The sequence below is a fragment of the Primulina eburnea genome, unplaced genomic scaffold (assembly GCF_022965805.1).
Source record: "Primulina eburnea isolate SZY01 unplaced genomic scaffold, ASM2296580v1 ctg1423, whole genome shotgun sequence".
In the NCBI taxonomy this organism is placed as follows: Eukaryota; Viridiplantae; Streptophyta; class Magnoliopsida; order Lamiales; family Gesneriaceae; genus Primulina; species Primulina eburnea.
In genome coordinates, this window is record NW_027330951.1 from 489,858 (window position 1) to 502,636 (window position 12,779).

Here is a 12,779-nt window from a genome sequence, read left to right on the forward strand (position 1 = left end):
GTCTTTTGTTAAGAAACCACAAATGGGTTTAGAGATTATACTAAAGTCCTTTATAAACCTCCTATAAAATCCAGCATGTCCCAAAAATGAGAGAATTTCTTTAATGGTTTTGGAGGGGGTAAATTGGCAATGACATCAACTTTTGCTTTATCAACTTCAATTCCATGAGATGACACGACATGTCCCAAAACAATTCCAGAAGTAATCATGTAATGACATTTTTCCCAATTTAAAATAAGACCATTTTCCTCGCATCTTTTTAAAATTTTTTCCAAATTTTCAAGACAATTATCAAATGTATTCCCAAAGATAGTTAAATCATCCATGAAAATTTCCAAACAATTTTCAACCATGTCGCAAAAAATGCTTAGCATACATCTTTGAAATGTTGCTGGGGCATTGCATAATCCAAATGACATCCTTCTAAATGCAAATGTTCAAAAAGGACATGTGAATGTAGTTTTATCTTGATCTTTGAGTGCAATGGATTTTGATAATAACCTGAATATCCATCAAGAAAACAGTAGTATGGATGACCTGCTACTCTTTCTAAAATTTGATCCAAAAATGGTAATGGAAAATGATCTTTTCTAGTGGCGTCATTTATTTTTCTATAATCAATACACATCCATGGGACTCGACTTGTTAACAATTCACCTTTTTCATTTTTTATCACTGTGATGCCAGATTTTTTTGGAACTACTTGTGTTGGGCTTACCCACTTACTATCAGAAATAGGGTAGATAATCCCAACATCAAGTAGTTTGAGAACTTCAGTTTTCACAACATCTTTCATGTGTGGATTTAATCTCCTTTGTGGTTGTTTAGATGTTTTAGCATTTTCTTCTAAGTGAATTTTGTGAGTGCAAATTAGTGGATTAATGCCCTTAAGATCTTTTAGTGTCCAACCAATTGCATTTTATGTCTTTTAAGCATGTCAACTAATTTACCTTCTTGATTACTTGATAGTTTGGAAGATATTACCACCGGATATGTTTCATCTTCTCCAAGAAATCATACTTCAATTCTTCTGGCAAGGGTTTTAACTCCAATATGGGTTGTTCGTCTTTGTTCTCATATTTTGCATCAAATTCTTTCTCTTATCCTGGTAACGAGTGATACCTGATAAAATCATCAAGATCAATTTCAATATTTTCTTTAGCAGTTTCAATTGAACAAATATCTAATTGATCACGAGTACTCCCTTCTTGAATGTTTTCTTCCACAAGAGTTTCAATAAGATTTTCATCTTCACTTTCATCTCATTTGTCATCTCCTTTGTCATGTGGTTGCTTACAAAGATTAAACACATTAAGCTCCAAGGTCATGTTACCAAATGACAACTTCATTATTCCATTCCTGCAATTTATAAGAGCATTAGAAGTTGCTAAAAATGGACGACCCAGAATGACAGGAATTGCGTTACAAGCTTCGATAGGTTGTGTATCTAAAACTATGAAATCGACAGGATATACAAAGTTATCAACTTGGACCAATACGTCTTCTACCATACCTCTTGGGACTTTAACAGATCTATCGGCAAGTAAAAGTGTTACTGAAGTAGATTTTAACTCGCCTAGATTGAGTTCTTGATAAACTGAATATGGAAATAAATTCACACTAGCTCCAAGATCAAGCAAGGCTTTTTTAATCTTTCGTTCTCCAATAATACATGAAATAGTAGGACAACCAGAGTCTTTGTATTTCAAAGTATTATTATTTTGAATGATTGCACTTACTTGTACGGCTAAAAATGTTTTCTTTTCACATTCAATTTTCTTTTCACAGTGCACAAGTCTTTCAAAAATTTGGCATATGATGGTACCTGTTTTATTGCATCTAATAAAGGAATATTAACTTTTACTTGTTTAAAAATATCAAATATATCAGAATTCAAATTTGATTTTTTTGTATTTTTCAATGCATGAGGGAATGGTAGTGACACTGTCTGTTGAACCTCCTCTTCGCAAGTTATGGGTTCCACTTCCTTACCCTTTGGAGTTGATTTATCATCATCTTCACAAGGTTCAAGAATGAATTTTTCCACAACCTTACCACTTCGAAGGGTAATAACAGACTTTACGTGATCCATCGGTTGAGTTCCAGAAGTTCCAGTTTGTGAATGATGATCCTTGGGATTAGGCTGTGGTTGTGCAGGAAATTTAGCTTTTTCATGGACATTAAGTGCAGATGCAAATTTAGCAAGAGTATCTTTCAAATCTGTCATGGTTTGAGCAGTTTGAGTATTGATAGAATCTTGCGTTGCAATGAAAGAATTCAATGTATCTTCCAAATTTCTTTTAGGTGGAGGAACTTAAGGTGCATAATTTTGAAAATTTTGTTGATTTTGGAAATGTGGTTGTGAAAATTGTGCAGCATTATCATTCCTCCAACTAAAATTTGGATGATTTCGCCAAACTGGATTGTAACATTGAGAAAATGTTTCAAAATTTGGCCTTTTGAAATTGTTCAAAACATTGACTTGTTCATGGAGACATTCTTTAAAAGAGGGCAAAGTGGGACAATCTTTTGTAGAATGATCACTTGTATCACAGATGTGACATGCAATTTCTTGAACAAATTTTAATTGACCATTCTTTTTCAATTCAAGTGCCTCAACTTTTCTTGCCAAAGAGGTAAATCTAGCTTGAAGATCATGTTCATCCTTGAGAGTGTACATATCTCCACCAGATGTGGGAGATTGAATCTTATTTGATGGTTCAATTGTACCTATCGTGTCCCAATTTTGAGCATTTTCAGCTAATGAATCGAGATACTCAATTGCCTCGTTTGGATCTTTATCTTCAAATGTTCCATTACACATAAATTAAATCATTTGCCTATCTTTAGGTGATAAGCCTTCATAAAATTGAGAAACAACTCTCCAAATTTCAAAACCATGATGTGGACAAAGATTAAGCAATTCTTTGTATCTATCCCAACACTGATAAAAAGTTTCTCCTTGTTTTTGAGTAAAAATGATGATTTGCCTTTTGAATCTATGTGATGGAAAAAACTTTTTCAAAATTGTTGTTGCAATTCATCCCAAGTTCGAATGGATCCAGATCTAAGATTTTGTAGCCAAGTTTTAGCTTTATCTTTTAAAGAAAAAGGAAAAACCTCAAGTCGAATGGTGTTCATGCTACAATTTAGATCATTATATGTGTTGCACACTTCTTCAAACTCTCGTAAATGCATGTATGGATTTTCAGAATCTAAGCCATGAAAGTTGGGTAAAAGTTGGATAATACCAGGCTTAAAATTGAAATGAGATGCATCAGGGTGAAAAACCAGACATGAAGGTGCACTAGTACATGTAGGATTCATGTGATCTCTAAGTTTCTTCGTCTATCGTGATCATGTTGAGATTGAATTTCATCTTCATTTTCTTGGATGTGTTCTTCCGCCATGTTTTGTAAAATTAAAGGGTTATTTCGAATGAGTCGACCACTAAGTGTACGTGACCAAATGCTCATGCAAATGCAAATGCAAAAGAATAAAAACACACAAAAGCAATAAAAATTCAATTAAAGAAAAATAAACTATAAAGGAAATTAAATAAACTTGAAATTAAATTATACTTCCCCGGCAACGGCTCCAAAAACTTGTTGCGACTCTGATTGTTGCACTCCCAAGAGCAGGTTGTCCACAAGTAGTATAATTCGGTGAGTCCGATATCGTATCCACAGGGAAGCTAAGGTAATTACAAGTCCACTACAATGTCTTTTTGTTTTGTTTTTGTTTTTGTTTCTTTTTAATTTTAATTGTTTGAATCTTTAATGGGTAAATTTTAATTGTTCTAATTTTAATTTAAGTAGTTGAGACTAAAGGATCCACTCTTGCTATTTTAATAAAGTTAACATTAACGAACAATATTGAAATCCACTTAATAAAATGGTTCCAATATATTAAATAATCATATTTATATTATGTCATATATTATTATATTATAAGTATATAATATATACTAAAACTTATAAATGTGGTCAAGTATTTATTGTGCTATATATATTTGTAAACACTAAATCAAAGTTCCCACTTTAAATGGTTGGTAAAACCAAACTAACATTTAAATGGTACCAAGAAATTAATATTATGATATATTCATATATAATAAATCAAGGCATCCACTTTAAATGGTTGGTAATAACAACTAACATTTAAATGGTTCCAAGAATTTAGTGTAACATATAGCAACAATAAATCAAAACCCCCAATTATAAGTAGGATATAAAAATACTTAAAGATATAAATATAACATAAACAATAAATAATGATTAAATAATATAAAACATAGATTCTTACCTTTTAGTAACCTTATTATCATGCCAAGAGTTTCACCTTTTCATCTCAACTATAGGAAGTTAGCTATTCATTATTCAAAGTGTAAAACTTTGAATATGAAATTATCATGCTAATTATATTTAAATGAAGAAATAAAGGAAAAATATAGAGAGAAATATTATGAACTCAAAGGTTTGTTCATAGAAGGAGGGATATCTAAATACATTACAATGCACCCCTATTTATAGCCAAATTTGGGGAGACAACCACAAATAAAATATCATTTTTTTACACATAAGTCTTCATTGGTGTTCCAAGATATTATATTATATTACACATCACTTTTGAAAATCTTCTTCTCCGAATTTGCTTCTTCACATAAAAATAAACATGTTGATAATTGAGTTGTCTAGTTGTGGTATTTTTTTCAAACCATTTGACCAAGTAATTTGAGAGATATGGTCAAAATATTAGAGCATGGTAAAACTGCCACTCCTTTGGTAACTTTATTTGTTGGTTAATTTGATCACAATTGTGAGAGGATTTTTATCTAATGCTTGCCATCAATATTGTAGATATTAACATCAATTTTCTACAGGTCCAAAAATCATCTTAATCCCATTTGCAACGCCAAGTTTATTCTTGTTTTATCGAACCTGTAAAAAAATAGTAAAAACTTGTAATTACACAACAACTTATATTTTATACAATTTATTATAAAACATATAATATTTAAACATTTAATAAAACAAAAACTATATATTTATATTATAAAACATTTAATTAATGTACAATTTTTATGTTTATCACAACTCGCGCATATGCGCGCCCTCATTCAGCGCATATGCGCGAGGCCCTTGATCATTTTACCCAACTCTCGGGTACCCTCGCGCGTATGCGCGACATGAATCCACGCTTATGCGCGAGGTTCTCTGGACATTTCGCGCATATGCGCCCGGCTGGATCGCGCATATGCACGAGAGCTCATCCTCGCATATAAATCTTTTCATGCTGAATTCAAACAGTGTCCCGATTAATCCTCTCATAATCATCTCAATTAATTAACAAATCATTTCGGAATAATAACATAGCAAATTCCGGGCATTACATTTCCCCCCCCCCCCCCCCCCCCCCCCCGTAAGATATGATTTCGTCCTCGAAATCACAGGCAATCAATCATATCAATAAGAAGGCATGTAATAGAAACTAAATAAAACTTACATCAGTGAAACAATGCTGGGAACTCATGTCTCATATCCGATTCAGTCTCCCAGGTGGCTTCTTCAACGCCATGACGGGTCCATTGAACTTTCACAAGAGGAATTGTCTTCGTTCTGAGTCTCTTTTCTTTACAATCGATAATCTGGATCGGCTTTTCAACATAACTCAGAGATTCATCAAGTTCGGCCTCGTCCGGCTGAATAATATGAGAATCATCAGGGAGATATTTCCGCAGCATAGATAAATGGAAGACATTATGTATCCCAGATAGAGAAGGTGGTAATGCAAGTCGATAGGCACGATCTATCTGGAAGACATTATGTATCTCCAGTCTCAAATACCAACGTTCGCCGTCTGATGTTGGCATATTTGGCCTGTCGGTCCTGAGCTGCCTTCATCTTCTTTTGAATCAATTTTACTTTTCCGTCATATCTCTGATCATATCAGGTCCAGTCTCCGGAACATCAGAGATATTATCCCAATAAAGAGGGGATCGGCACTTCTTTCCGTACAATGCTTCAAAAGGTGCCATCTCAATACTCGATTGATAGCTATTGTTGTACGAAAACTCACAGAGAGGCAATGCATCTTGCCAACTAGTGTTAAAATCAAGCACTACAGCTCTCAACATATCTTCCAGTGTCTGTATTGTTCGCTCTGACAGTCTGTCAGTCTGTGGATGATATTCGGTACCCAGATGTAACTTTGTACCGAGAGCCTGTTGTAAACTCTGCCAGAAGTGCGAAGTAAACCAAGGATCGAGGTCTGAAACAATTGACTTCGGCACTCCGTGCAATCTGACCACCTCTCTAATATAAATATCGGCCATCTGATCATACCGGTACGCCATTTTGTATGGAATAAAACATGCAGATTTGGTTAATCGATCGATCACAACCCAAATCGCATCACAACCTTGGGAGGATCGTGGCAACTGTGTAACAAAATCCATGGAAATGTGATCCCATTTCCATTCAGGAATAGACAAACTCTGTAGCAATCCTCCTGGTTTCTTTCTTTCCGCTTTCACCTGTTGGCAATTCAAACATCTGGAAACAAACTCTGCAATGTCAGTCTTCATTTGTTTCCACCAAAACTGTTCTTTCAAATCATTATACATCTTTCTACCACCAGGATGAATACTGAATCGACTACTGTGCGCTTCTGTCAATATCTGTTGTCTCAACTCTGAAACATTTGGCACAACTAGACGATTATTCACATACAGTACATTGTTACGTACCTGATACTCTGATCGATGTCCTGTTCTGACCATCGCAATCGAGTTCTGAATATTCAGATCAACTTTCTGAACCGCTTTAATTTTCAAAATCAGCTCTGGTTCAGCCCGAATAGCACATAATCTCAAAGGTTGACGATCTGTTTCAAAGGATAATCCAGACAAACAGCAGCCTTCTATCATGTTCGAAACACCAATCGTCGATAAGGATAGAGAACATACCTTTCGACTTAGTGCATCTGCTGCTGTATTGGATTTCCCCGGATAGTACTTGATTTCACAATCAAAGTCTTTCAATAAATCCAGCCATCTTTGCTGTCTCATATTCAGCTCGGACTCTGAAAACAGATACTTTAAGCTTTTGTGAACAGAATATATTTCGAATTTTTCACCGTAAAGGTAGTGTCGCCGTATTTTCAAAGCAAATACAATGGCTGCCAATTCAAGATCATGAATTGGGTAGCGAGATTCATGGGGTTTCAGCTGTCTCGAGGCATAAGCAATCACATGCCCTCGCTGCATCAATACACAACCCAATCCGCGGTGAGATGCATCACAATAAACAACAAAATCACCAGTACCTGACGGGATAGTCAACACCGGAGCACTGGTCAATCTTTTCTTCAGTTATAAAAAGCTGATCTCACATTCTTCAGACCACACAAATGGAGAATTCTTCTGAGTCAACTGTGTAATCGGTTTGGCAATGCTGGAGAAATCTTTAATAAAGCGTCGATAATATCCGGCCAAACCAATAAAACTGCGAATTTCGGGCACAGATGTCGGTCTCGGCCAAGAAATCACGGCTTCAACCTTGCTGGGATCAACTGATATCCCGTCTCCGGATATAATATGTCCCAGAAATACTACCTGTCTCAACCAGAACTCACATTTCGAAAGTTTAGCATACAGTTTTCAGCCCTCAGAATTCGCAACACTGTTCTCAAATGCTCGGCATGCTCCATCATATTCTTGGAATAAATCAAAATATCATCGATGAATATAATCACAAAATCATCAAGATATCTCTGAAACACACGGTTCATTAATCCCATAAATACCGCCGGTACATTCGTCAAACCAAACGACATGAAAATAAATTCATAGCGTCCATACCTGGTTCTGAATGCTGTCTTTGAGATGTCAGAATACTTGACTCTCAGTTGATGGTATCCGGATCTTAGATCGATCTTGGAATATACCGAAGAACCGTGCAACTGGCCAAATAAATCACCAATACGAGGCAATGGATATTTATTCTTTACCATTGCCTTGTTCAGCTGCCGGTAGTCAATACAAAGTCTCATTGACCCATCTTTCTTCCTCACAAACAGTATTGGAGCACCCCAAGGAGATACACTCGGTCTGATGTAACCCTTGGCCAGTAGATCCTTCAACTGTTCTTTCAATTCTTTCAACTCGATCGGTGCCATCCTTTATGGCGCCCTCGAAATCGGAACTGTTCCTGGAATCAACTCAATGCTGAAGTCTATTTTTCGAATCGGAGGTAATCCAGGAATCTCATCTGGAAAGACATCAGCAAACTTACACACCACTGGCAAGTCCGCCAATGATGGACTCGATTTCAGTAAATCAACTGAATAGACAATGAATCCATCCGCTCCTTTCTGCAATAATCGAGTCATATTCATCGCATATATCAAAGGAATTCTAGCTCGAGAACCTTTACCATAAAATTTCCACTCATCAGCCATCTCAGGTCTGAATCTTACAATCTTGTGGAAACAATCGACTGTATGTAGAACCCGTAAATTGGACTGCGTATAAGCCATGTATAATTCTAGTATTTAAAATTAAAATGATTTTTATCGTATGAATATTTAAATTCTTTTCCTTAAATTTATTTATTTTACGCAGTAGTTTAATTGTTATCTTTTCAGGTAAATAAGTGAGGCCGGACGGGAGATGGAGTATTGAGATAAGTTAATAAAGACTTATTTAAGTAGTGGTAATTTAGCATGTTAGTAAATATAATTTAAAAAGTTGGCATCCATGCAAGTTATTAAAATTCTTTGGTATTTTATTTAAATGTTTTAAAGCATTAAATGCATGTTTATTTCATCAATTTATGTTTTAAGTATTTTTATGCATTTTATAAATAATTCATGCATGATAAGATTTAATTCATGAAATTCATGCATTAGGATTTCTAGATGCATTTCACGTTCGAACGAGGATCGGAGACCGGAAAATCTTCAGGAAAAACTATTTTATTTCACGATTTATTTTTGTAAATTAATTTAAATCATTTTTAAGTGTATTTTTCGAAAATGGGAAATTTTGGGTATTTTTACCCACTGGATTTTAATTTTTTACGGTACGCAAATTTTATCGAATTGGGAGACTTTTTAATGGTTCGGCTAATATTTTCAAAATCATTTCAACACGAAATATTTTTCGAGATTGTATTTGGATTTAATGGGCCAACGTTTAAGCTTGTTGGGCTTAAAACTCTTTTAAGCTTTTAATTAAACAATTTAGGGCTCATTAGCCATTTGATTACTATTTAATTAACACTACTAAACCACTCTTTAACCTTAACCTTAACCCTACCTTTCCCCCCACCAGCCGACACCCACTTGTTCATCATTATTCTCCATCGGTTTCACCATTTTCAGCTGAAGGGTCCCTTGGCTTTGGCAATTCTTGCAAGGATTATTCTTCCGCCGTCCGATCTTCGATCCTCTCGCGCAAATACATCTAAGGCACACATTGTATCGTCCTTTTTGCATCATACACGATATATATATATATATGTTGTTATTTGCTTGTTCATTCATGAAATTTTGGATCCAGCAACTGTGCATGAGGATTATTGTTTTGCCTTGTTCCATGCATCTCCACGAGCACCACTCACGTTTTTTCTGGTTTTTGGTGCAAGGGGCTGTTGTATTATAATTGTAACGACCCGAAAATCAGACTATGTATAAGCCATGCATAATTATTACTATTTAAATTTAAAAATGATTTTTATATATATATATATATATATATATATATATATATATATAAATATGAAGGGCCTAATTCATTTTGATATTTGACAAGTCATAATTATTTATTTTAAAATCAAAAGTTTAGTTTTATCTTTTCAGTTAAATACGCGAGGACGGACCGGAGTTTGAAAATTAGAAATAAGATTAATAATAAGAAAAATATTCCTAAATTTAATCTACGTCAAGGAATAATTTAATTTAAAGAAAAAGAATGTTTTAGGATTTATTAAATTAATTGGAGTTAAGTTAGTAAATAAATACTATTAGGTTCAATATTTAATTAAATCTTAAATTAAAATATGTAAACAAGTGGGGATAAATTAATCTAGGTATAATATAGTCAAGAAATTAATCATAGCATTTGAATATTTAAATTTGAGGTCATGAATGCCATGCAATAATCTAACCAAAATTTAATGTGTAAATTCACTAAAATATATAATGAGGGTGCTAAACTTTAAGCAATTAAAAAGATTTAAACAATAAAATGCCATGCAAGTTAGTAATAATAATTTTGGGTCCAACATTTAAAATAATTCAAAGGTGGATTACTCTACATTCCAACTATTCCTAATTACAATTCATGGGGTATTCATTTCTCATTTTAATTCTCTAATGGGTAGTAAATTTAAATGCAATAACATACCTCATTTCTACTCAACCTATTAGACAACAAAACCGTGTAAATGCAATAGGAAATAAGGAACAAACCAACGTCAATAAGGGGATTAAGAAACAATTCAAAACCCTTCACCTCCTTCACTTGTAAATCTCATTTTAATGTATATTATGGACCCTTTATAACCATTATTAACACTCCTCTTCCTTACCTACATGTCCTACATTCATATGTTCGAAAAATCAGTAGGAAACATCTGAGAAAAATCGTGAATTAGCAGCAAGGAGGAGAGGGTAGGAACAACAACGCTAGAGGAGGAAAAACAATTCATATCCATTCAACTTCTTGACATGTAACCTCCAACTAAATGCACTTCAAGACTCCTTTATCACCCCTTGTAACCTTCATACTCATTACCTAGCAGCCCTTCATCCATAATTTCGAAATTTACAGAAGAGAACAGCAACTAAAAATCAAGAATAACAGCACAAGAACAAGAAGGAATTCCCAACTCCGACTCCGTCGCTCGTATTCGTCGTATTGGTTTGTTTTATTCAAAACAACTTCCAAGCATGTATATATTATTTCTTTGCTCTTAAATCAAGTCATATTAGATAATTTTAAGCAATATATGTTCATGAATCAAGCAGCATCACGAAAATGACAGCAACATCTAAGCAAAAATCTGCACAGAATTTCTTGGCTCTCTTGTTTTCCACATCACGGTTTGGTGTGTTTTGGTTGCTTACAGGGAGTTGCTCGGTTCCAGGCACACATGGCTGCTACTAGGCATTAATTAGAGTGTGTTAGAGTGTTATTGGTTCATTGGTTTACATCCATACACGCACCAACAAAGTAGTGACAGCAACTTTTCCTTAAATACAGAATTTGAGTCCAAGGTTTATCATTTGGTGGTTTAAGGTGAAAGTTCGAATCATGGCTGTCCTAGGGACTGTAGCCACGGTTAGAACCCTTCCATACAATGTCTAGGACGTGACCAAGGTGTCCTTTCAAGGTTTGGTTCATGGTTCCCTCAAAATTTTTAAAACAACAACACAAGTGCATAGTTCGAATTTTCCATTTCCTGTATTTGGGTGTCTTCGGTTTTGGGGTGTGGTTTGGATTGTGGTTGGCTTTTAGCCCTTAGCCATGGTCCAAGCCATGCCTTAGGATGTTGGTAAGAGTCCCTGGGAGGTGGTTCAAGCCATTGGTCAATAAATTTCAGAGTTTACACCACAAACACACAAGTTGCCACTGCTGGTTTTTTTTACAGCAACTTTCATCTTCGGTTTTGAGGTTGGTTTGAGTTCTTGTTTGGCTTTAAGCCCATGGACTTGGACTGAACAATACCTTAATGAGTTAGGAAAGTCATGGTTTTGGCCGTTTGTGATTTGGTCGAGTTTAGAGGTCGTACGAGAATTTACGGCGAAAGGTGCCAAAATGACTCTCGAAAGAGTGTTTTATGTTTTTGGATTCCTTTCACCTATTTTTGTGTTTTACAGTTATTATGCATATTCTTCAGTATGTTGGGGTATTTTTAATCATGGTTAAATATCGGTTTAATGTTGGTTCGGGTTAGTACGAAACCATGGTTAAAAATCAAGTTGTTGGTCCGAATCGTCTCGTTTTTGGTTCTATTGTTAAGATTTTGTCAAGTTAAGATTTATTTCATGTGTCACATATTAGTAGTAAGTCGCAGCAAGCCTGGGAACGATTCACCTCATCCGGTAAAAATAAGGTTATAATTATATTACGTGCATAAAAATATAAAATGTTTATTTTTGAGATATATGCGATATGTCTTGTGGCCACCTTATGCTTATGGGTTTGGAAGTCGGTAGGAACAACCGAGGACCTCTCCGCCCGGTGACTTACGACCGGTTTATGATTATGTATGGGTACGGACATCCAGTCCAAGGGCTGTGATTGATCTCTACCGCCCAGTATATTGTGGTTTAGTCTGATCAGGCGCTTACGATATGTTATGGGCCACTTGCTTAGAAACATTATCTCTACCAGAAAATTATGATATGTTATGACAGAGCTCTATTGAGCAAAGCTTTTACGTATGATTTTCAGATATGCACGTAGTTATAATTATTCATGATACGATTTTCACCGTATGCTTTACGACACTTTATTTTTACATGGCATGCGATTTTATGATATATTTACTTGTTATTCACGATATATACATGTTGAGTCTTTAGACTCACTAGACTTGATTGTTGTAGGTATTGATGAGGTCGAGACCGCGGACGGAGACCAGTGAGCGATCTTGGGACAACGGTAGTAAACCCGAGGACCTCATGATTTATTTTATGAACCTTTTATTATTCAAACTCGATTTTAATACGTTGGATTATTTTAAGTTGATGTTTACGTTGGATTAATTTTA

The 12,779-nt window shown here is 34.9% G+C and overlaps 1 non-coding gene and 1 pseudogene across 1 annotated transcript; one reads left to right on the forward strand and one right to left on the reverse strand.

Moving 5' to 3' along the window:
- LOC140820755 (uncharacterized) overlaps positions 1-2,227 on the reverse strand; it is an 82,974-nt pseudogene extending 80,747 nt beyond the window's left edge.
- Positions 2,228-2,894: 667 nt separating this feature from the next.
- LOC140820758 (small nucleolar RNA R71) lies at positions 2,895-3,001 on the forward strand. The gene has a single exon (XR_012115571.1). It is a non-coding gene; the product is annotated as a small nucleolar RNA R71 (small nucleolar RNA).
- The last annotated feature ends 9,778 nt before the right edge of the window (positions 3,002-12,779 follow it).